The sequence below is a fragment of the Hyaena hyaena genome, unplaced genomic scaffold (genome assembly GCF_003009895.1).
Source record: "Hyaena hyaena isolate Hyena2069 unplaced genomic scaffold, ASM300989v1 scaffold_739, whole genome shotgun sequence".
In the NCBI taxonomy this organism is placed as follows: Eukaryota; Metazoa; Chordata; class Mammalia; order Carnivora; family Hyaenidae; genus Hyaena; species Hyaena hyaena.
Genome location: NW_024081375.1, coordinates 926,181 through 950,443, shown reverse-complemented (window position 1 = coordinate 950,443; position 24,263 = coordinate 926,181). Strand labels below are relative to the sequence as shown.

The following is a 24,263-nucleotide window of genomic DNA, read 5'->3' as shown; positions in this document are numbered from 1 at the left end:
GGTCATATAAAACTATGGAACTTCTTTGGTATAGGGACTAATAAAGGACGTTAGGGAATTTGAGGTCTTTGAAACTCTCTGGAGTCACACAAAGGAGGAAAATATATGTTTTATGTCATTAGTAAATAAGAAATACAAATTTTTCGGGGCACCTGGGTGGCTTAGTCGGTTAAGCATCCGACTTTCGCTTGGGTCATGATCTCGCGGTTCGTGGGTTCGAGCCCCACGTCGGGCTCTGTGCTGACTGCCAGCTCAGAGCCCGGAGCCTGTTTCAGTCTGTGTCTCCCTCTCTCTCTGATCCTCCCCTGCTCACACTGTCTCTCTCTCTCTCTCTCTCTCTCTCTCTCTCCCCTAGAAATAAATAAAAATATTAAAAAAAAAAGAAATACAAATTTTTCATTTGTGGAAAGCATCTATAGTTCCCATACAATTTGAACTCTCAGAGAACAAAATAAAGAAGAATTTGTTATGTTTTATCTGTTCTCCTTGCTGTTTGTAACTGCTTCTAGAATGATCTAAGAGTCACCTAACAAGATATCTCCTCAGGTGGGACTTAGACGGCCCCCATGGATGCCAACATATAGCCCAGATATTTTAAAAATCAAAATAAAAAAAAACACATTAGATAATAAATACCATGTGTCAGATGGAAGGAGGAAGAGTATTTTGGCTATTTTATGATTAGAAATTCCACTAGCAGGTGGATATTTGGGTCATATTGTTGTGATCAAACAATTAACTGCAGAATGCACACATTTTCTTTCCAGAAGATTTTGTGTTTCTATGAAGCATATGAACTCATAACAGTTAACAAACTTTTTGGCTACTTGTACCTAATAAATAAGTTATTTACTTCAATATTTTATAAACATGGATGATTCAAATTTTGAATGGCTTCACTTTTAGTGTTTGCAAAAAATTTTCACATGATTTAATGTTCCCCAACATCCCGTTGAATCATAGACCTGCATTCTCTACTTGATTTATCAGTGGCAATCTAAAGCACCAGAAATGTGGAATTATACTCAAGTTTACTCTAACTTTTTTTTTAGTATAGCTTACACACAATGTTACATTAGTTTCAGGTATACAACATACTGATTTAACACATCTCTATACACTATGCTATGCTCACAAGTGTGGCTACCATCTGCCACTATGCAATGATATTACAATATCATTGGCTCTATTTCAATATCATTGTACCTTGTATTCCCATGATTTATTCATTCCATAACTGGAAGCCTATATCTCCTACTCCCCTTTACCCATTTTGCCCATCCCTCCACCTCACTTCTGTCTGGCAACCATCATTTTGTTCCCTGTATCTATAGGTCTGATTCTACATTTTATGTGTTTATTCATTGGCTTTATATTTTAGAGTTCACAGTTGAGTGAAATCTTTACTTTTGAGTTATTATGTAATTTTGTCTTTAATTATCATAAAAAATTTTGTTCATTTGCTTTCATAAGAATATACTTTCTGCTGTGGTACAAATATAAATCTTGAAAAATGCATCATCATTTTACATAATTATCTTGGAAAGGTATTAAATGCTCATTAGTATTGCATTAGTATTAGCATTATTTTTTTGTTCGGCTTTTTATTAAACAGATTACACAAAAATTTAGTCTAGAAGACCAAAGTCCATGTCGTCATCAGACTCCTCTGATTCTTCTTTCTTTGCTTCTACTTCCTTCTTCCCAGCTGGGGGAGCAGTGGTGAAGGGAGCTGAACCTCCTACTGGTGCAACACCTGTTGCTGAGGCAATTCCACCAGACCCTACATTGCAGATCAGGATCCTGATGTTGACATTGATCAGGACCTTTGCAAACAAGCCCAGCCAGAAAGGTTTAACATTTACCCACAGTGCTTTAATGGGGACATTTATCTTACCCTCCATGACTGTCACCTCATCTGACATGGAGGATTAAGGCCAAGTAGATGCAGGTGAGCTCCAAGATGGAGGCCCTGGCACCAGCAAGTGCTGACCTGGTGCTGCCAGGCACAGTACTAATTGCAGCGGGTTGAAGTGAGGGCCTAGATTCCTAGGAACGACCAAGCACCTTAGCAGTAGCTGAAGAAGGCTACCATTACCATTGTTTTAAGAGCTAAACTGTAAAGAAAAATAACTTTTACATAAAATAAGTAAAAGAGCAGTATTTTAAGTGAAAAGCTTTTAAAGAGTATATGTCATCTAGGATAGTATAGACATTAAATTGATGAGTATTACATCCAGTGATACAGTAGTAAATGCTAACTGGTTGTCAGAAATTGAAAAAACGAAAAAAGAAAATGAAGGAAAAGAAAAGAAAAGAAAGAAAAGAAAAGAAAATGAAGAAAAAGTAGACTTGACTTTAAACAAGTGTCCATAAATGTTCCTACCTTAGCAGATTTCCTGAAAACAGAGCTGGGAAGAATCGTGCATAATTGGTTTCAGTGAGCTGGGATGAGCTAGCTCCAGTGGATCACTGCTTATATCTAAGTAATGTTTGAAGACATAACATAAACTATAAAGGTTAAATAAATATTCATTAAATCAAGCAAAATATAGTGGTTTCAAAATTACACTATTTTGTTACAACTGTAGATTCCAAAATTGATTGTCAGTTAAGTAAATAACTCATTCTAATGTAATACTTCCTTCAATATATTCACTTTATATTTTATCAATTGACTCAATACTTGTCACTGTCCCTGAAAGAGTGTGTCTAAGCGAATGACTATCAGTTCGGTAATTTATTTATCTCTCTCAACTTTACATCGATCTCTCTATATAGTCTGAATAGATATTCCTTGGTTATTTATTGTTAATTGTCTGTGTTTATGTATATTTCTAAAGTAAAAAGAATGTGTTCTAATATATATTTAATACACATTTAGCTAATCTATATCTATCCACTGTACACATATCTCTGTCCGTACTCATACCGGTATCCATGCTTATTCCATCCCCTCTGGTTTATTGATGTCTATTTATTATACTAACGTAAAGCTTTGTTTATAATTCACAATTTGAGCTAAATGATTTAAAAAACCAATGGACATATTTAACACATAAATATGAATTGATTTCTACCAAAATATAAATTTTAGCATTAGACTTTTCTTGTTTTCATATAAGGAAAAAGTCAAATACCATGAAGACTCTAGGCCCTTAATGAGGTTGGTCAGAGAATGCTAGTGAAGTTAAATGGAAAAGAAAGTCAGGTTTCATGCAAAAAATTAATTGCCAAATCCACAGTTTAGTTTTTCAATGGTTACTTAGATGGAGTTAAAGGTCTAGCTGAAAATAAAAATCCAGATATATCTATCTTCTACTGATTGTATTCTTCATAATTCCTTAATAATTTTAGATAAGTTTTAATAAAATATGAAAATTCATACATTATATTTTGCCTCATATAAATTGTCCTGTTTTCAATTATATGTCATGGCAATATATTTCATATAATATTTATTATTTTAGTCCTAAAACTTGTTAAACACCAGCAAAACCATGCTACTTTTCCTCAATAAGAAAGTGGAAATGACATTTAGAGAGATGAAAATAATTTCCTATATTTCTAAAAAAAGCTATTTTTCATTGTGATCAGAAATATTTCTAGTAAGCACCTTTGAAAAATAGAAAAATATTTTGTCCAGGTTATCCTTCTTCCCTTTGATGCCATGTACTTGGTGTGTAGCAATGAGAAGCTTATGGGACCTGTGAAAAATATTAAGTCAAGAAATATGTGCCTAATAATAAAATTGGAAGGCCTTTAAGAAATATGTGAAGGTAAGATAGAATTGACTCTAAGGAACACTATGAAATACAATGATGAATCAATCTCCCACTTCTGTTTCTTCATGCTCCTTTGACTCTCTTCTCCATATAACTCTTTCTTTCTGTACACTTCTAAAATATTACATGGACATTCTCTTCTTCAGTCAAATAATTCTCTCTGACTTTAGTACTGGCCATGAAGGGATCAGAACATAATAGAAAGAGCCCTGAGCCTAGAAGTCATCCTGTACATTGTGTGCACATTTAGAGGGACTTAAAAGTGATACAATACATAGGACGAATTTAGGAGTGAAAGAAAAAATGGACACAAAATTGAGCAAACTTGCAATCCTGGTTATGAGAGAAGGAAGAAGGCATACCCATTTTGTGGGGCAGTTGCTGAGTGGATAGCAACATCTACTATAAACCATTAACCAGAACACCATTCACGGATGCAACTGAGGCTCAAGTAGGCAGTAAATATCAGAGGATTAAATGAAATAATTGTATATCTTGAAAGGCCTTGGAATGTGAAGAAATAGAACCCAGGAACAGATGATAGTGTGCAGAGCACATTGGCAGAAAATGAGTCCTTTCAAGGAATTATATCAGTATGTATCAGGCCTCAAGTCAACTCAGTGGATTTAAAGAAAGAATTCTGATTACTTGGAAGGTTAGTAAGAAAATTGGCAAGGCTTTAGTTGAAAAGCATCCAAAAATACCTGGGAGGTTCTCTAGGTATGGATAAAGCGTATTAGCTAATGTAAAAATAAACTCTAGGGAAGAAGAACCAGTTGTAATCAGCAAGAGAGCTATTTAGTGCTGACACTTAGAGAATGGAAAAAAGCTATTTAACCTAGAGTTGAAAGATAAAATGTAAGACACTACGTAAAATTTGAATATCTTTTAATATTGAATAATTGCAATATTTGGGGCATATTTACTTAAAATTTTATTCTTTGATTCTAAATCCACTGTGTCTTTCTTGTGTCTATGTGTGAAAAATCTAATGATCTTAATTTAATGACAGCTTCATGCAAGAAGCTCGCCTTGTGCATTATACCAGGCCTGAATCTGTAAGAGAAGACAACTTTAGACAGAAGAATGTAGGGAGAGGTTGGGAATTAAGCAGTCCCAGGTATCTGTTTGGCATAAGTCTAGATCTGAAACGAATTTCCTTAAACTATTAAATTTTAATAATGATATGGAACAAACTGATCCCTTGATTTAGGTAGAGCATTGCTATATATGTAGCCTTCCACAAATTATAAATTCTAGTCTGTAGCATTCAGTGAAGGATAACCTGCCATAATTTTTGAAGTTTATACATCTGATAGACAAGCAGACATTATTATTATTATTATTATTATTATTATTATTTAAGTTTTTACTTATTTTTAAAGAGTGCAAGCAGGGGTAGGGACAAAGAGAGAGGAGTACAGAGGATCAGAAGCAGGCTGGGTACTGACAACAGAGAGCCCAATGCAGAGCTCAAATTCATAAACCGTGAAATCAGGAACTGAGCCAAAGCCACCCAGGCCCCCAAGCTGACTTTTATTTTTTAAATGAATTCCAATTTGAAATTTAATTTGAATTCTACATTAGCACTTTTGTCATGACTCTATATTTTATTATGAACTTTTAAGTTCTGGAAGAGTTAAGCCTTCTTTATTTGTCTAAGAAATGAATTATGCCACTCCAAATTACTCATTAGCAAGAATGATTATATCCAACAGTGGATGAATGGATAAAGAAAATCTCTCTCTGTCTCTGTCTCTGTCTCTGTCTCTCTCTCTCTCTCTCTCTCTCTCTCTCTGTCTCTCTCTCTGTCACACACACACTGAGATAGCTTTTAGCCATAAAAAAAAAAAAAAAAGAAGGAAATCCTGTCGTTTAGGACAACATGTATGAACCTTAGGATATTATGCAAAGTGAAATGTCACACAAAGACAAATACTATATGATCTCATTTATATGTGGAATCCCAAAGAGCCAAGCTCATAGAAATGGACAGTAGGGACACCTGGGTGGCTCAGTTGGTTAAGCATCCAACTCTTGATTTTGGCTCAGGCCATGATCTCAATGATCATGAGATGGACCCCCATATCAGAGCCCCATTTCCCCATTCGGAGCCCCATATCAGGCTCCACACTGAGCATGGAGCCTGCTTAAGGTTTTATCTCCCCTCTCCCTTTCCCCTCCCCAACTCATGCTCTCTCTTAAAAAAAATAAAATAGGTGAAGTAAAGTAAAATAAAAAAATAAAATAGAGAGTAGAATGGTGGTTGCCAGAAGGTAGAAGGTGAATAAAATGGGGAAAAGTTGATCAACTTCCACTTATAAGGCAAAGAGGCTCTGGGGTATCTAAATACACAGACTCATGACTATAGTTATTAATGCTGTTATATACTCTGAAGTTGCTAAGAATATATCTTAAATGCTTTTACTGCAACAAATAAAGTAATTATATTAGGTAAAAGATGTGTTAACTTTTTGTGGTAATCATTTCACAGTATATATGTGCATCAAATCATCATGTACATCTCCAACTTATACAGTGTTGTATGTAAATTATATCTCAAGCTAGAGTGAAAAAAATGTGTTTATTAAAAACAAATATCTGAACTGTTACCTAGATGTTCATAGCACATTCTGAATTCTCCATGTCCCCATTCAGGAAGCATAGTTTATAATTTCTTTTTCAGAAGGATTTGCTAGAAGAGGGGAATTGGGATATAAACTTATATTTATTGCCTGAGATTTTTACTTTATCAGTCTCTAATAGCAGCCATTACTCTGCTAATCCCATAGTTGTACAGTTGAGGATGAAATTTTGTTTACTAGGAATTTATGGTTTGTAGTATTAATATCCAGGCTTATGAAACCTATATATTATGCCCAGAAGCTCATGTGTTTGGGGTATAAGGCAGTGCTTTGTCCCCTTCATATCTTAAATGGGGATGGAGATGACAGTGGCTATACCTAGTAATGTGCAATTTTCTGGTTAAATTACTTTTTATATAATTACTAGTCCCTGCCTCTTTACTACATTTTAATACCAAGAACAAAAAGAGGCCTCAAGGTCAATCCCCAAAGAGTAATATTTTTATTAGTATAGAAAACAATCCTGGTAATTGTTAAGAGTTCTGGAGTCTAGGAGAGAAGTTTTTTGTTTTTTTTTTTAATATTTTTAAAAATTTATTTCTAGGAGAGAGAGAGAGAGACAGCGTGAGCAGGGGAGGGTCAGAGAGAGAGGGAGTCACAGACTGAAACAGGCTCCAGGCTCTGAGCTGACAGTCAGCACAGACCCCGACGTGGGGCTCGAACCCACGAACCGCGAGATCATGACCTGAGAGAAAGTCAGACGCTTAACCGACTAAGCCACCCAGGCGCCCTAGGAGAGAAGTTTTGACTGTTTGCTTTTCCCTGTATATTTTTCAGGAGGTGTTATATTAGAAGATTCCATATTTCTTTTTAAAAATAATATATAATTGGTAGGAAACATTAAGTGACAAATTAAGAGAAAATCATTTCTCTTTACTGCATGGGTGGGTGATAGGTCATTGTGATAGAAGGTATCTTAAATATGACTTCTGGGAGTGACTGGCTTCAGATCATAGAGGACACATGACTCTTTCTGTCTTCTAATACCAGAACACTAAGAAAGAAGATATAAATCATAGAATGAGACCATGAAGGTATTTCTTTGTTTACATCTCCTTGGAAGCATTTCTAGTTCTTTTTAATAGAATATGGATTCATATGATAATATAAAGATTTATTGTTTCTAAACAAGAAAGATCTATAGCAAAGGCTGAAATGAACAAGAGCTTTAATTATGAAACTTTTTACAAAACTATACTTTGGCACAAGGGTGTGGGGGGGGGAGAGGTCTCACTTTGTCTGATCTTGATCATTGTTTTAAGAGGAAAAAACATCTTAAGGGTCTTCAAGCCAGATTCAATGGGCTATAATTTTCTGATAAACCACAATAAAGATAGGGATAGAGACAAAGGGAAAAGGCTAATAATGTTATTTAAAATATTAAAAAATATACCCAAATAACAAAAACCTGAAATTTTTATAATTCATGGGAAGAAATGTAAAGCATGATAGTTAAAAGTATCAAAGCCAGAAGGCATCTACCCCTTCCTAGCTGTTTAAACTTTAGCTGGTTACTTTGTGTCTCTTGTCCTCAATAAGTGCATCTGTGCAGTGAGAATAAGAATAAGGATAATAAATACTAATTCTGGGGCACCTGGGTGGCTCAGTCGGTTAAGCATCCGACTTCACCTCAGGTTCATGGGTTCGAGCCCTGCATCGGACTCTGTGCTGACAGCTAGCTCAAAGCCTGGAGCCTGCTTCAGATTCTGTATATCCCTCTCTCTCTGACCGTCCCCTGCTCACACTGTCTCTCTCTCACACAAATAAATAAAAACATTAAAAATTTTTAAATAAATAAATACTAATTCTAATGATAACATTTATTTTATTGCATTATTATAAAACTAATCAAATTAATATATAACAAGTGTATAGAGCAGTACACATAATAAACACTCAGTAAACACTAGGTAATACGCAATATACCCTCTGTTCCAGGCACTGTGATAGGTATATTTCTGCTTATTGTAGTTGATTTAGTTTTAAGGTAACCCTAACAATAAGGACACATTATCCATACATTTTTCACATATGGAAACTTCAGTTTACAAATTACAAGTTAATGTACCCTCATTATACCAGGTCCAGGTTTCTATCCAAAATATCTAAACAAGTCTTAAAACTCAAAAGATCTGAGCAAACATCTCACTAAATATAATATGCAAGTGGAAAATAAACATATGAAAAAATAATCATCATTTTTAGGTAAATGCTATGTAAAACAGCAGTTACCTATTAGGATGACTAAAATTCAAAACTCTTAAAATATCAGCTGATGTCAAGAATATGGAACAGCAAGAACCCCATCTTGATGTCTGGTGGGAATGTGAATGATGCAGCCACTTTGGAAGATCTTGGACAGTTTTTTACAAAGCTAACCATAGTCTTAACATATGAGCCAAAAGTAAAGCTCCTAGATATATACTTAACTGATTTGAAAACATGTCCAGGGGCACCTGGGTTACTCAGTTGGTTAAGTGTGTGACGTCAGTTGAGGTCATGATCTCACAGTTCGTGGGTTTGAGCCCTGTGTCAGACTCTGTGCTGACAGCTAGGAATCTAGAGCCTGCTTCAGATTCTGTGTCTTCCTCTCTCTCTCTGCCTCTCTCTGCTTCTGTCTGTCTGCCTGTCTCTCTCTCTCTTTCTCTTTCAAAAATAAATAAACATTATTTTTTAATTGAGAAAAAAGAAAACTTATGTCCATACAAATACCTGTACATGAATGTTTATAGCAGTTCCATTCATGATTTCCAAAAGCTGGAGTGTATCAACATATACTTTAATCTGTAAATGAAAGAAAATATCTATGGTGCATCTGTAAAATGAAATACAAGTATACCTCATTTTATTGTTTGTTTCCTTTATTCTGCATCACAGATTTTTTTTTTCAAGTTGAAGGGAACCCTATGTCAAGCAAGTCTGCTGGTACCATTTTCCAACAGCATTTGGAAATGTTCTAATGACGGTTCCTGGGTGACTCAGTCGGTTAAGCATCCAACTTCGGCTCAGGTCATGATCTCATGTTTCATGGGTTCGAGCCCCACATCAGGCTCTGTGCTAACAGCTAGTTCAGACCCTGGAGCCTGTTTCAGATTCTGTGTGTGTGTGTCTCTCTCTGCCCCTCCCCTGTTCTCACTGTCTCTGTCTCTCAGAAATAAATAAAACATTTTAAAAAGTAAAAAAAAAAAAAAAAAAAAAAAAGAGAAATGTTCTTCTGTGTCCTCATGGAAATCACTTCATGTCTCTATGTCATATTTTGGTAATTCTCAAATATTTCAAATGTTTTCATTATATTTGTTAGGGTGATCTGTGATCAATTATTGCAAATCACTGAAAGCTCAGATGATAGGTAGCATTTTAAAGCAATATAATGTTTTTGATTTAAGATATGTGCGTTGGCTTTTAGGTATAATATTTTTGCACACTTACTAGACTACAGGATAGTATAAACATAACTCTTATATGCATTGGGAAATCAAAAAATTCATTTGACTCAGTTTCTTATGATATTTGCTTTATTGTGGTCATGTGGACTGAACCTTGAGTATCTGCAAGGTATGCCTGTACTCTTTAGTGATAAATAGGAATGAGCCATGAAAAATATGAATAAATAATAAATCACAAATTCATATTGCTAAATTAAAGAAACTAATATAAAAGGCAACACACTGTGTGATTATATTAATATGACATTCTGGAAGCAGCACAAGTATAAAGATAGCAAAGAGCTCAATGTTTGCCATAGATTTGAGGAGGTAGTTAAATAAGCACAGGTTTTTTGGGGTTTTTTGGTTTTTTTTGTTTTTTTTAGGCCAGTGAAACTTTTTAGCATGATACTATAATGGTAGATACATAACACTATACATTTGTCAAAACCAGTACAACTTTATGATATAAAGACTAGTGTATGCAAACCTTAATTTATTAAACAATAAAATTCTTTAATAGTCTGTTGAGTCACAGACTCAAACAGGCTCCAGGCTCTGAGCTGGCAGTCAGCACAGAGCCCGACGCGGGCTCGAACCCACGATCCGTGAGATCATGACCCAAGCAAAAGTCGGGCGCTTAACCGACTAAGCCACCCAGGCGCCCCAACTCAGGGTATGATCTTGTGGTCCATGAGTTCAAGCCCCATTTCAGGCTCTGTGCTGACATCTCAGAGCCTGGAGCCTGGTTCCGATTCTGTGTCTCCCTCTCTTTCTGCCCCTCCCCAACTCGTGCTATCTCTGTCTCTCTAAAATTAAATAAATAAACTTAAAATTTTTAAATAAAAATATAAAGGAAAAAGGAACCATACATACATAGCACATTACTCTTGTTGGTAAAAGATTTCTCATGGGGAACTGGTTAATAATTTTGAAGCCATTTTATGTAAATAATGAAATAACCAATTAAATAAAAGGATGACAGTTGGGAGGATCCATGCTTTTCACAATTGGAATGATGGATTAGATAGAAACAGGAGAAGGCTAAAATTACCCATGTGTTAATAGATTAGAATTAGATATATCTGTATGCATTCATGAGGATTTAAATACAGAAACAGGTGGTTAAATATAGAAATATTTAAAGATGAGTATAGATGCAGGTTTATATACACACATATATTACCTTGTGCTGTCAGCAGAAAGAAGCTAGAAGAAAATCTCAGTAGCAACAAACATAACTAGCTCCCACAGTTCCAAATATTACTTCCTTGAAGAAATATTTTATTCTAGATACAGAACAGAAATAATAGAAGGAGTCTGGAGTATTCTAGGGTGCCAGATAATTAATCCAGAGAAAAGGGGGAAAAAAGGAAAAAAAAGAAACTGTGACAGGGTCTCTCAAAAGACCCTCAAAAGACTTCTGTTAAAAGAGCTCCCAATGGCCAAAGCTGGAATAATTTTAAACAAAGCAAGTAAGAGAGAATGGGAGGGAGGAACGAAGGAAGGAAGGACGGACAGAAGAGGGAGAAGGGAAGGAGGGAGGCAGGCAAGGAAAGAAAGTTTGATTATTATAATAACCCGGGGTGTAAATATCCAAATATGTTTTTGAAGAATAGAAGAGGCAGAGCCCCAGTGCAAGAGAATTACAAATAATTTTTGTAGATGTCTTGCCCTCAAGGAGGTGGAGCAGAGCTCTCCACTTTTTTGTAATGGGCTGTGCATTGTAACTTCCTTCCAAACAGTACAGCATGAATGATTGAGATACAGAGTAACTTTGCACTGGAGCAACTTAACTAACTACCTCAGTTGGATAATTAAATTCAAGATCAACAGTGATATATCATGTTCATAAGTACCCTTGATTTGACATGATGAAACTGGTACTTCACCTCTGCAAAACCAGTAATCACTCCAGTCATGAGAAAAACATAAAACACATATTAACTGAGGCATACAGAAGAATACCTGCCCTATACTCCTCAAAACTTTCAAGGTCATCAAAAACAGGGAAATCTGAGAAACGTTAACAGTCAAGAGGAACTTAAGGACACATGATGACTCAATGTAATATGGATGTGATTGTACAAAAGAAAAATAACTCTAAGTAAAATTAAGGCAATATGAATAAATTATGAATTTTAGTTAATTATGTATTTTAGTTATTACATATCATATTATCTCACTGAAAGTGCCAAACTAATATAAGATTTAAATAATAAATGAAACCAAGTGTGGGATTTATATAAACTCTCTGCTATCTTCACAATTTATATGTATATCTAAAATTTTCCTAAAATACATCACCTATTAAAAACCGTCTATATGTGAGTACACACATACATACAGAACCAATATAGAATAGAGATTTTAATACTTTAGAGCATAAAATAAATGACATTTTTTCAGCACATGTTCTCATCATTTTTTAACAAGTGATTTTGGCAAAAAAGAATTGTTTTGATTCCACTTGGATATATGCAGCTCTCTTTCATTCATTTTAAAGGATTGTGATTGTAATCGTCACATTTTAGTTTATTTTTCCATTCTTTTGATGGGTCCTTGGATTACTTTTAATGTTTTGACTATAGCTGTGGTACTATGGACAGTATGCTTACTTATTGAGCATAAGAGATTGTCTCTAAAGTGTATAACTACAAATGGCATTACTGGGTAATGGAGAATACATATCTGCAACCAAAATAGGTATGACTCAGTTGCTTTTTTCAAGTTTATTTTTCTTAAGTTTATTTATTTTGAGAGAGACAGAGACAGCATAAGAGGAGGGGAAGAGAGAAGGGGAGAGAGAGAGACAATCCCAAGCAGGCTCTGCACTATCAGTGCATAGCCCAAGGTGGGGCTTGAACTCATGGAACCATGAGACCATGACCTGAACCGAAACTGAGAGTTGGCCACTTAACCGACTGAACCACCCAGGTGTCCCATCATTTGCATTTTTTATGTACACTCCTACTGGGAGTACATGAGTGTTCTTGTATCTTTAATTAAGTACAAATATTTAAAATTAGAATACATTGAAATCATTGTCATCTTTTTAAAATGTCATTTTAATGCATGCAACATATCTCACTTTGATTTTAAATCATGATCCTTTACTTAGTGAGATGGAGTTTTTGTTTATATGCATTACGTATTTCTTTTTTGTCATCATATATACATATTCTGTCATATTATTCTGTCATATAAATAAATATATATTCTGGATTGTAATGTTTGTCAATCATATATATGTGTGTGTATATATGTAAAATATGCACCTTTTGCTTTTTAATCATGTTGTTTATGCTGTCTCTGTGGTTTTGCTTTTTTGTTAAGAAAATTTTTGCTAGAATGATACCCTGAAGTTGAAGGAATTCAACCCACTTGGAATTTTATCTGGTGTCAGTTAGCAAATAATCCCTCCCCCCAATTAATATAAGCCATTGTTTGAGTACCTTAACTTTTTTGTATATACCATTATAACTCTTCCTCACTGGTTTGCAATTCTACTATGTCATAAATGAATCTGTCATATGTGGTTCTCTCTCTGGACTTTCAGCAATGTTTTATTGTGAATATATTTGATTATTCCTTAAGTGATTAGAGATAGTATATTTGGAATACTGGCTCTGTCACTGAATGTTTTATATGGTCATGGAAACTTTTATTATTTGGCAAATGATCAGAATAGTAATGTATTTATATTATGTTAACAATTTAAATTAATATCTAGAAAAACCTAACAGTGCCTATACAATAATATCTATTCAATAAGTGATATTTCCTTGTATTGGTCTTTCTACTCATGTTATATTTGGCTATCTTTTATTTCCTTCTCTTTCATATACATATTGGGATCTGTAGATCATGGATGTACAAAGATCACGAATAACCAAAACGTGTGTAACACAAAGATGAACAAATTTCTATACTTAGTGATTTGGATTCAGGAATTTCTATTCTCTTCTACTTTTTAGATAATTCTCTTTTTTTGCAAGAGAAAAAAAATATACACTTTATTTAGTTTTCAGTAAGTTTAAATCCCTGAGGAGTACAGGGAGTTTATGCCCAATATCTTAGGAGGAATGTTGCTTCAGAATTTGGCATAAATCATGCCCCTGAGGTTACCTTTCCCCAGATAACTCTGGTTTTGTTCAGTTTGCCATCAGGAGTCACTCTGTTGTTCTTTGCTTTGTACACATATGCACATCTCTTGCCTATTTAGAATTCAGTTTCATCTAAAACATGAGCACCTTCAATTTTAAGAAGAACTGTGCGCTCTCTCCGGTTCTAGAATCCTCACTCATAGCTAGCAAAAATGGCCTCGGTCCACATCTTCCAAACATTTTTGTTATTTTAGGAATCTTGTTGCCAGTAAGCCTCCACAGGCTCCCAGATGTTGGAGAGAAAAGGCTTCAGTTAATTCTAATATGTAGGAAGTCTGAAAACAATTGTTACAGGAACTAAAGAGCTAGGAAGACTAAAGAGGAAGACTGTTAGCTGGCAACTGACCCACAGATATAAAGGTTACATTAATAAATATGCTAAATCTTGTTCAAAAAGGCAGCATGGCATTGGGGCACAGATAGAGGGAAAACATAATAATTTGGAACTTTTAATTTTTTCTTTGTAATGTTCATTTTTTTCTTATATAACATGAAACCATATTTTAATAGGAAATCAGCTCTAGTAATTTTATCTTTATCATAAGTTAAATATTTTAACGGTATGTATGACCTTCTTTAACCCTACATTTAATACTAAAGCCTTGGTTTTTTTCCCTTTAAAACCTGTATTATCGGATATTTGTATACTAACACCAGCTTAAACAGCTCCAGTGACGCTGATGGTACTAGAGAAGAACAATGCCCCTCTCCCAACCACATCACCTCACACATATCATGTGTCACTAGAAGTTTTCCAGTATATTAGAAATGTTCATATATTCTTCTTTATACCTGCATTTGTAGAGGATTATTTTTTGATAATTACTCATTATAACTTCATAAACTGAGATGCCCCTAACAAGTAGGAAACAGTTTTTGCCAGTTCAGCCACCCATTTACACAGGCAGCTATTAATTTTCCCTGGTGCCTTGCACTCTAGTGCAGAAGTACCCTTGTTTTATGTTTGAAATTTTGTTACATAATAATGTTAAAATGGCTGAAGGGAATCATTTGTAGAAGTTTTATTCCCTCACATGGGAGAAAATAGCAAAATAAATCAACAAAGCAAATGTGTACTAAAGCAAGTGCAAACTGCACTGATGAATGATGAAAATAATGACATTGGATTTAAAACTACTTATCTTTATAATGACTTTTCTTATAGGAATTCTAACACCTGCCCCATTAAGTTTGTATAAAACAAAGTCATCTTTGAACAAACTTTCTTACATTAGCATTTATACCTATGATTTAGTAAAAATCCTAGGTTACAGTGTATATTTTTACATATTGTTTTATATAAATATAAATACAAATTACAAATAAGATAAAATATACTTTATAAGTGTATTCCATTATACTTTATATAATTATATAATACTTCATATAATGTCTAATATACTTTATAAGTGTATTCCATTTATTGGCACATTCAAACTGCAGAATAATTCTAAGGATTAAGAATTATTCTTTGCTAACTGAGAGGTGGATGGAGGTTGGTTTAAAGAGGTGATGGGTATTAAGGCAGGCACTTGTGATGAGCTTTGGGTGTTGTATGTCAGTTATGAATCACTAAATTCTGCTCCTGTAACGAATATTACACTATATATTAACTAACTGGAATTTGATAAAAATTTGAATTACCAAAACAAATAAATGCAATAAAAAGAATAATTCCTGTATTACAGTTATTTAAAAAAAAACTGAGCCATCAAATCAATTTCTCCAGGGTCACATAACTAGTCATGTCAGATCAAGGATTTGAATCTAGGTATTTGAAGCACACTTCATCTTCAATATTGACCAAGACATACTTCTATGTTATTTTTCCTCAGAGTAGTTTCTGTTCACAGGTAATTCTTTTTAGTACTTGCCCCTGTCTCTAGGCCATAGTAATGAATTGATTGGGAAATATTAATACCCAAAAAAGTAATCAACTAGTATATAATATTAGATAATTCATACCTAACTTGTAAAAATTGGAAGACAGAGTTTTATTCTTTAATTTAGTAACCACAATAACAACAACCTGACCTGTATTTGTTTTTTTTTTTTTATTAATGACTAAGTATGAAAGGAAGGATAAAAAAGAAAGAATGGAAGGAAAGTAGAGACAGGGAAGAAGGAAAGTCAGTATTACTTACAGGTAACAGTTGTGAGAAAGGTGCAGAATAAAAAAGCACAAGTGTAAAATAATACTGTTCTTTTTGAAAATATTCATAACTTTTCATAAGAATTGGAAATAGACATTTATCTGCTTTGCTGTAGAAGTTTATACATTTAATACTGAGGAATGCAAGTAAAATAATAGAAACCCAGCTGCTGAATAATGCATATTTATGAAGGATAGCAATTTTCCTTTTTCAAAATGATTTTTATAGAACTGATACGCAACTATTAATATTATCAAATACAGTGCAGTGAAGAATAAAAGAGGTAACAAATTAAAACACTGCCCATAACAATTTTGCTAGTCAGTCTTCCATTGTCATACCATGCAGACTTTAGTGCTTCAGTGATATATTTGGGAAAAAAGATTGTCAGTCAAAATAGATGTCATATATAATTGTGCCATAACTTAATAAAACTTTGATGTTGGACATTCTTTTTCTGAGTAGTGGCATATAATGTTAAAACTTAATTTAGAAGTCAATAAATTCAGGGAATTTATCAATAATTTACCATTTAGAAACCATGAATTTCTAAACTATGAGTTAAGAGAGAATGGTGATAGTGAATATTTAGGTCATCTAAAACAAGGTCCCAGGATAGAAAGACTATGCTAAGTCTCTCCTGAATCCAGCTAACTATCCACACTTTCTAACTTGTTTTTTCCTAAATCAAATGGATGCTAGAAGTTCTAGAAGAATTTTCTCCTTTTGTTAAGCAACTATTTCTTACCAATATATCATTGGGATAAAAGCCAATTGTTGTGTAAATGTTGCAATTTTATTTTTTGTTAAAATGTAATAATTTACATGTAAATTCTGTAGTATGAAGAGATGCATATTCTCTTGAGATTATGAAATTTTAGAACATAGTTGATCAGCATGTGAGGGCCTCCAACTTCAGCTGTTGACAGAGGTATAGTGAAGAATATGTGATTCACAATTTCACAGTGAATTGTGGAAAGTCAAATTGGAGACAGACCTGAATTGAAAAGAGTATTTGAGGCCAAAGGATACTAATAGAAATGTAGGTTGAAAAAACGGTGTTGAAGAATAACTGACCTCTGAATCCTGTCAGATCTTCTGAGGAGCTGACAGGAAGAAATTCTGAGAAAATAAGGACCTGTGTTTCACTAATGAAACTGGGATTTTATCTTTAAAAATATTAGCAAACCAGCCAAATATGGAACACATTATAAATATTGGACCGCTTACTTAAGAACAGTCTCTATTAGATATTGTAACTTAATGTTATTTATTTGGGAATATTTTTATAAATATATTCTAAAAATTTTATTAGTGAATGAAATTTATGCTTTATGACAATTTACTCTGTGATATAACAAATGCCACAGAAAATAAGCTACACAAACATAGGACTCATTTTTTTAAAAAAATAAAATATTTGAGGTTTGAAATGAAAGGATTTTAAAATTAGGAATTTCTATGAAAAGCAGCAGAGAATATGTCATTTACCATAGCATTGTGTATACAAATAATGAGGGATAAGTTTGGAAATGTAAAATCCTTAAAATAAAGGTACAATATGTAAATGTAGATTTTAGTGATGATAGGTAAAAATATTGAATTAATTCTTGCAAGGGGCTCTTGGGTGGCTTAATCAGTTAAGTGTCTGACTGTGGATCAGGTCATGATCTCATGGTTCATGAATTCATGCCCTACATGGGGCTGTCTGCTGTCAGCACAGAGCCTGCTTTGTATCTTCTGTCACACACACCCCCCCCCCCCCTTCATGCTCTGGCTCTCTCAAAAATAATTAAACATTAAAAAAAAAAAAAAAAGGAAGAAGTTGCCTTTAAATAATGTTTGGATTCATGAATGGCTCAGTCATTTAGGCGACCAACTCTTTATTTTGGCTCAAATCACAATCTCATGGTTCATGAGTTGGAGACCCACATCAGTGTCTGTGTTAACAATGTGGAGCCTACTTGGGATTCTCTCTCTCCCTCCCTCCCTCCCTCCCTCCCTCCCTCCTTCGCTCTCTCAAAGTAAGTAAACTTAAAAAAAGAAATAACTTTTGAAAAATATTTACTTTTATTCCTACCTACTGAGAAATGCAAACTTTCTCAAAGCATTTTAATGTATGTTGTGCATATATGTGTATATGTATATAAATAATATATATATAATTAACTTCTAAAAATGTATCATATTCCATTTCCTCCTGGAATGTAGAAAAATGAAAATAGAGTTCATTCTCTCCAAAGATAAGGGGAAAAAAGACAGATAATTAACTAATGAAACATAATTTTCTTAAACCCTTCAGAAAGCTGAAGTTTGGAAGGTAACAGGTAGAGAAATCTAAGAAAGGATAGCGCCCTCCCTAATTGGTTAATTAGACTGTCTTATTTGTTGCAGAACATGGGAAGGAATTGGGACCACAATACAGGCAGATGAGAAGAAATCAGCTAAAATTCCAGCTAATTGCTAAAGGCAGAGTTTGAGCTAGAGGGATATATATATACAGCCCTTAGAGGCACAGATAGTAGAGGGTTTGGCTATTTATAATAGTCTACCATGACTTTCTACTAGATGCTTTTACAAAAGCTTGTGGAAGTTGTGAAAGACCAGAGATCCTCTCTTCCTGGTACAGGTGTTGAGAAGACAGGAGGTACTCTTCAAAAAAGGCACAAACCCTACAGTCATTCTCAGAGACTTTTCTCAAAGCCTCAACCATCTGGGGGAGGCACAGAGATGATGAAGTGATCATACAATTTAACATATGTGAAATTGGAAATCCAGAAAGAGAAGAGAAAAATGTTTACATTGACTATTGCCAAGAAATTTTAAAATCTAATAAAAGAATCAAGCAGTGGATCCAAAAAGTGAAAAAAAGTCAAAGTAAGATCAATATCAAACTAAGATCAACACAAACACACAGACACTCACACTTGTACACACCCATAAACACAAACACACCAAGACAAATAATACTCATCTCAAAATCAAGACAGAAAGAAAATATTGCAAGTTAAAGACACATCAAATACAAAAAAAAATAAAAATAACAATGACAGATTTTTCATCAGTAGACTTAAAGACCTGAAGGAAATGGAGTGATTTTCAAATACTGAGGGAAGTTATGCAAAATTGTAATCTTATATTGAATGTAAATATCTTTCACAAGTAATATAAAGGCTTTCATACAAAAATTGAAAGAATGAAATGCCTTACAACATGCACTACAAGGAATGGTAAGAATGTTTATATAGAGACTTTTACCACAGGTCAACTTGGATCTACACAAAGAAATGAATAGTTCTGGAAATGATAAAAAGAAAAGTAAATAAAAGGCTTTTATCTTTATTTTTAACTACTTATAAAGATAATTGATTGCCTAAAGCAAGAATACTAGCAATTAATTATGAATTTTATATGATGTGAACTTAAATATATAATAACAAAGAATTCAAAAGATGAGAAAATAAATTGGAACCACACTGCTCAAATGTTCATATAATGTAGACAAAAATGTATGGTATATAAGGATCCCCTGTGATAAATTCTAGATATATGTTATAAAACTGAGACCAACCAATAGTAGAGTTGTGGAATCATTATGTTGTATACGTGAAACTAATGTAACATTATATGTCAACTATACTAAAAAAAAAATTATAAAAAACATACATTTAATGCAAAATCAGGCATAAAAAAGATTTAAAAAAACAGAAAAAAATGAAAAGCAAATAGGAAGATGATATATTTATTTTCAAACATATCAATAACTATATTAATTGTAAATAATGTTAGAACCCTAATAAAAAGACAATGATTGGAAGGTTGGTAATAAAAGCAAGATGCTTCCGTATACTTTCTACAAAAATTTAACTGTAAATATAAAGGTAGATAAGCTAAAAGTAAGGGGGAAAATCCATGAAAAATTAATCAAAAGGGAGCTGGAAAAGCTATATTAGTATCAGAGTAAAGCAAGCTTCAGATCAAGGACTATTATAAGAGACGAGGAAGAATATTGCATAATGATAATAGACTGTATTTAACAGGGAAACACAACATGCTTAAATGTTTCATGTACTAAGAATAGAACTTCAAATTTCATGAAGTAAAACGTGATGGAATCAAATACGGAACTAAACAAATTGACAGAGTTTAAGACATCAACCTTCATCTTTCAATAATTGATACAGCCAATAGAAAGCCTGTCACGATTCAGAGCTCTGAATACTATCAATTAACTCAACCTAATTAATAATTGTAAGAATGCTCCACCCAGTAGTAGCAAATGCATGTTCTTTAAAGAGTTCCTTTCTCTATAGTTAGTATGTTACATTAACATGGTATATTTGTCATAACTAAGAAACCAAATATGGTACATTATTATTAATTAAACTCCATGTTCAATTCAGATTTCACTAGATTTTCCATTGTTTTCCACTTTATATTCCAGGAATCCATCCAAGATATCACATTTCATTTAGTTGTCATGTCTCTTTAGTCTCTCTAGTGTGTAAAAATTTTCCCATCTTTTTTTTTTTTCACTATCTTAGAAGCTTTGAGGAATACTTTTCTCAGTTTTTCTCATATAATTCTCTTAATTATATTGAGGTTATGGTTTTTGAAGGAACAAAGATAAAATACCCTTTTATCACATCAGGTCAGGGGTACATGCTATCAATATGATTTATTACTAATGATGTTAATCTGGTTCATCTTGCCAGTTTTTGCCACAGCAAAGTTACACCTTTACCATATCCTATTCTTTGAAAGCAAGTCATTAAGTGTTGCCTACACTCAAGGGAGAGGGGGGATAACTAAGCTTCACGTCCTGAAGGGAAATGTATTTATATGAACCACTTGGATTCTTCTTTAAGTAAAATAGGCCTCTCTCTTCTCCTCTATTTATGTATTTAATCATTTGTTTACATCACTATGGAAACATGGATATCTATTTTTTTTTTGCTTAGGATTATAATGGAATACTGTGTATGGATTGCACATTAATATTCATAAAATTATTAGTAAAATATTAACAGTTACAACTTACTGAACAATCATTAATTTTGAGTGAAGGGCATATCAAATTTGCATCATACCATTTCATTTGTCATTGCTTTCTAGTTAATTAAATAACTTCTTAGAGTGATTATTTTTAAACAGGAAGTCCACATATAAACAATTTAACTTATCAATCATTCTCCCATCCTTCTATTTCTGAAAACCTTCATCTGTTTTCAATTTTTTTTTATTAGGCAGACGAATCTTCAGAGATGGGAATATCACCAAATATTAGTGTCAATCTTGTTATTACTACAAATCATGGCAGGTCTTTTTTCATTTTTTTGTAACAAATAAAAAGGGAACCAGTATTCACTTTATGTGCTCTATTTTTGTTTTCATTTTAACTGGGTTGTGAAAACATTATAAGATAAATGAGATGTGAAGATTACAACTTATTGATACATCTTGCTTCAGTTTACTTCTGGGCAGAATAACACATGCTTTTATTGTGAAGTAACGTATATATGCAATCATTCTCTCGTGTAGAGCAGAGATTGCACATTAAATGTGTTTCAGCAAATATACTTATTTTAAAGTCTTTTAATATTTAACATATCCCATATATTGATGTTAGATTGCATTTTACCTGAGGAAGATGATTGTTAGTAGTATAGGCAAATAGAAAATGTCCCCGCCTGAACCCTGAAGAGGTGTAGAGGAAAGTGTTTATTACAACATCATAGTACAACATTCATCTGTCCTATAAAATTCTACTAGAATCTGTGGAAGAGAAAAATTTAAAAAGGAACAACAAAACCCTGATGAAATAACTCAAATACTAAAGAGAATTATCTTACCTTTCAAGTCTGAAGTGAATCAGTTCATCTATAAAAATTGATAAAGATGCAATAATCCTATTTTTAAAATTTTATTTTTAAGAAAAACTGCACATATTTAAGGTATACAACCTTTATTTGTTTTGATATACATATACAACCTTGATTTGATATACATATCCATGTTGAAATGGTTACTTCGGTCTTGCCAATTAACATATAATCTCACATACTTACCATTACTTTTTGTGTGATGAGAGCACCTGAAATCTCTCTTGGTAAATTTCCAGTATTTAATACAGTGTTATTTACTACAATCGTATCTGTATATTAAATCTCTACTTTTATTCATCCTACATAACTGCAACTTTGCAGTTTTTAGTTAACATTTTCCCATTTCTCCTACCTGCTCACTCCCAGTAACCATGTTTCTACTCACTGTTTCTATGTCTTCAACTTTTTATGACTTCATGTGTAAGTGAGATCATTCCTTTTTTTCTTTCTGCCTATTTCACTTAGCATACCTCCAAGTCATTCCACATTATTGCAAATGGCAGGATTTTTTTAAAATCTGATTTTATAGCTAAATATCTATGTCTATTTACCTATCTATATCACTATTTCTTTTTTCTTAAATAGTTTATTGTCAAGTTGGTTTCCATATAATACCCAGTGGTCATCCCAACAAGTACCCTTCTCCATGACCATCACCCCCTTTCCCCTCTCTCCCACCCCCATCAGCCCTCAGTTTGTTCTTAGCATTCAAGAGTCTCTCATGGCTTACCTCCCTCCCTCTCCCCAACTATTTTTTCCCCTTCTCTTCCCCCATGGTCCTCTGTTAAGTTTCTCCTGTTCCACTTATAAGTGAAAATATATGGTATATGTCTTTCTCTGCCTGACTTATTTCGCTCAGCATAACACCCTCAAGTTCCATCCACGTTGCTACAAAATTAATCGCTGGACTTGAAAAAAGCATGGAAGACATCAGAGAAGCTATTACTATAAAGACTATGGAGCTTAAAAATAGTTGTGATGAATTAAAAAATGCTGTAAATTAGGTGTATAATAAAATGGAGGTGTCCAATGCATGGGTTGAAGAGGCAGAGAGAATAGGTTAATGAGAAGACACAATTATAGAAAAAGAGGAAGCTGAGAAAAAGAGATATATTGATCCAGGAGCATGAAAGGAAAATTCGAGAACTAAGTTATACAATCAAAGGGAACAATATCTGTATCATAGGAATTCCAGAAGAGGAAGAGAGAGACTAAGACACTGAAGGGGTACTTGAACAAATTATAGCTGAGAATTCTCCAATCTGGGGAAGGAAGTAGACATTGAAATCCAAGAGGCACAGAGAACTCCCCTCAGACGTAACTTGACTCAATTTTCTGCATGACATATCATAGTGAAACTGGCAAAATATAAGAACAAAAAGAGAATTCTGAAAGCATCTAAAGATAAAAGGGCCCTAACATACAAAGGGAGACCCATTAGAATAATTATAGACCTATCTACCAAAACTTGGCAGGCCAGAAAGGAATGGCAGGAAGTCTTCAATGTGACTAACAGAAAAAATATGCAGCTAAGAATCCTCTATCCAACAAGCCTGTCATTCTGAATAGAAGGAGAGATAAAAGTCTTCCCAAATAAACAAAAATTAAAAGAACTTGTCACCACTAAACCAGCCCTACAAGAAATCCCGAGGGGGACTCTATGAGGGAAATGTTGCAAGGAACACAAGGTACCAGAGACACCACCACAAGCATGAATCCTACAAAGAACACAATGACTCTAAACCTGTATTTTTCAATAATAACACTGAATGTAAATGGACTAAATGCCCCAATCAAAAGGCATAGGGTAGCAGAATGGATAAAAAAAAACAAAAAAACCAAAATCTATTTGCTGTCTACAAGAGACTCATTTTAGACCTGAGGACACCTTCAGATTGAAAGTAAGGGGATGGAGAAATATCTGTCATGCTACTGGAAGTCAACAGAAAGCTGGAGTAGCCATACTTATATCAGAAAATCTGAACTTTAAATTAAAAGCAGTAACAAGGATGAAGAAGGGCATTATATAATAATTATAGGGTCTACGCATCAGGAAGAGTTAACAATTATAAATGTCTGTGGACCAAATTTGGAAACACCCAGATACATAAAACAATCACAAACAGAAACAATCTTATGGATAAGAATGTGCTAATAGCAGGTGACTTTAATATTCCACTTACAGCAATGGATAGATCAACTAG

General features: G+C 33.7%; 1 pseudogene; it reads right to left on the bottom strand.

Annotated features, from left to right (window-relative positions):
* Nucleotides 1–1,628: 1,628 nt before the first annotated feature.
* Nucleotides 1,629–22,432, bottom strand: LOC120220961 (annotated as a pseudogene).
* Nucleotides 22,433–24,263: the final 1,831 nt, after the last annotated feature.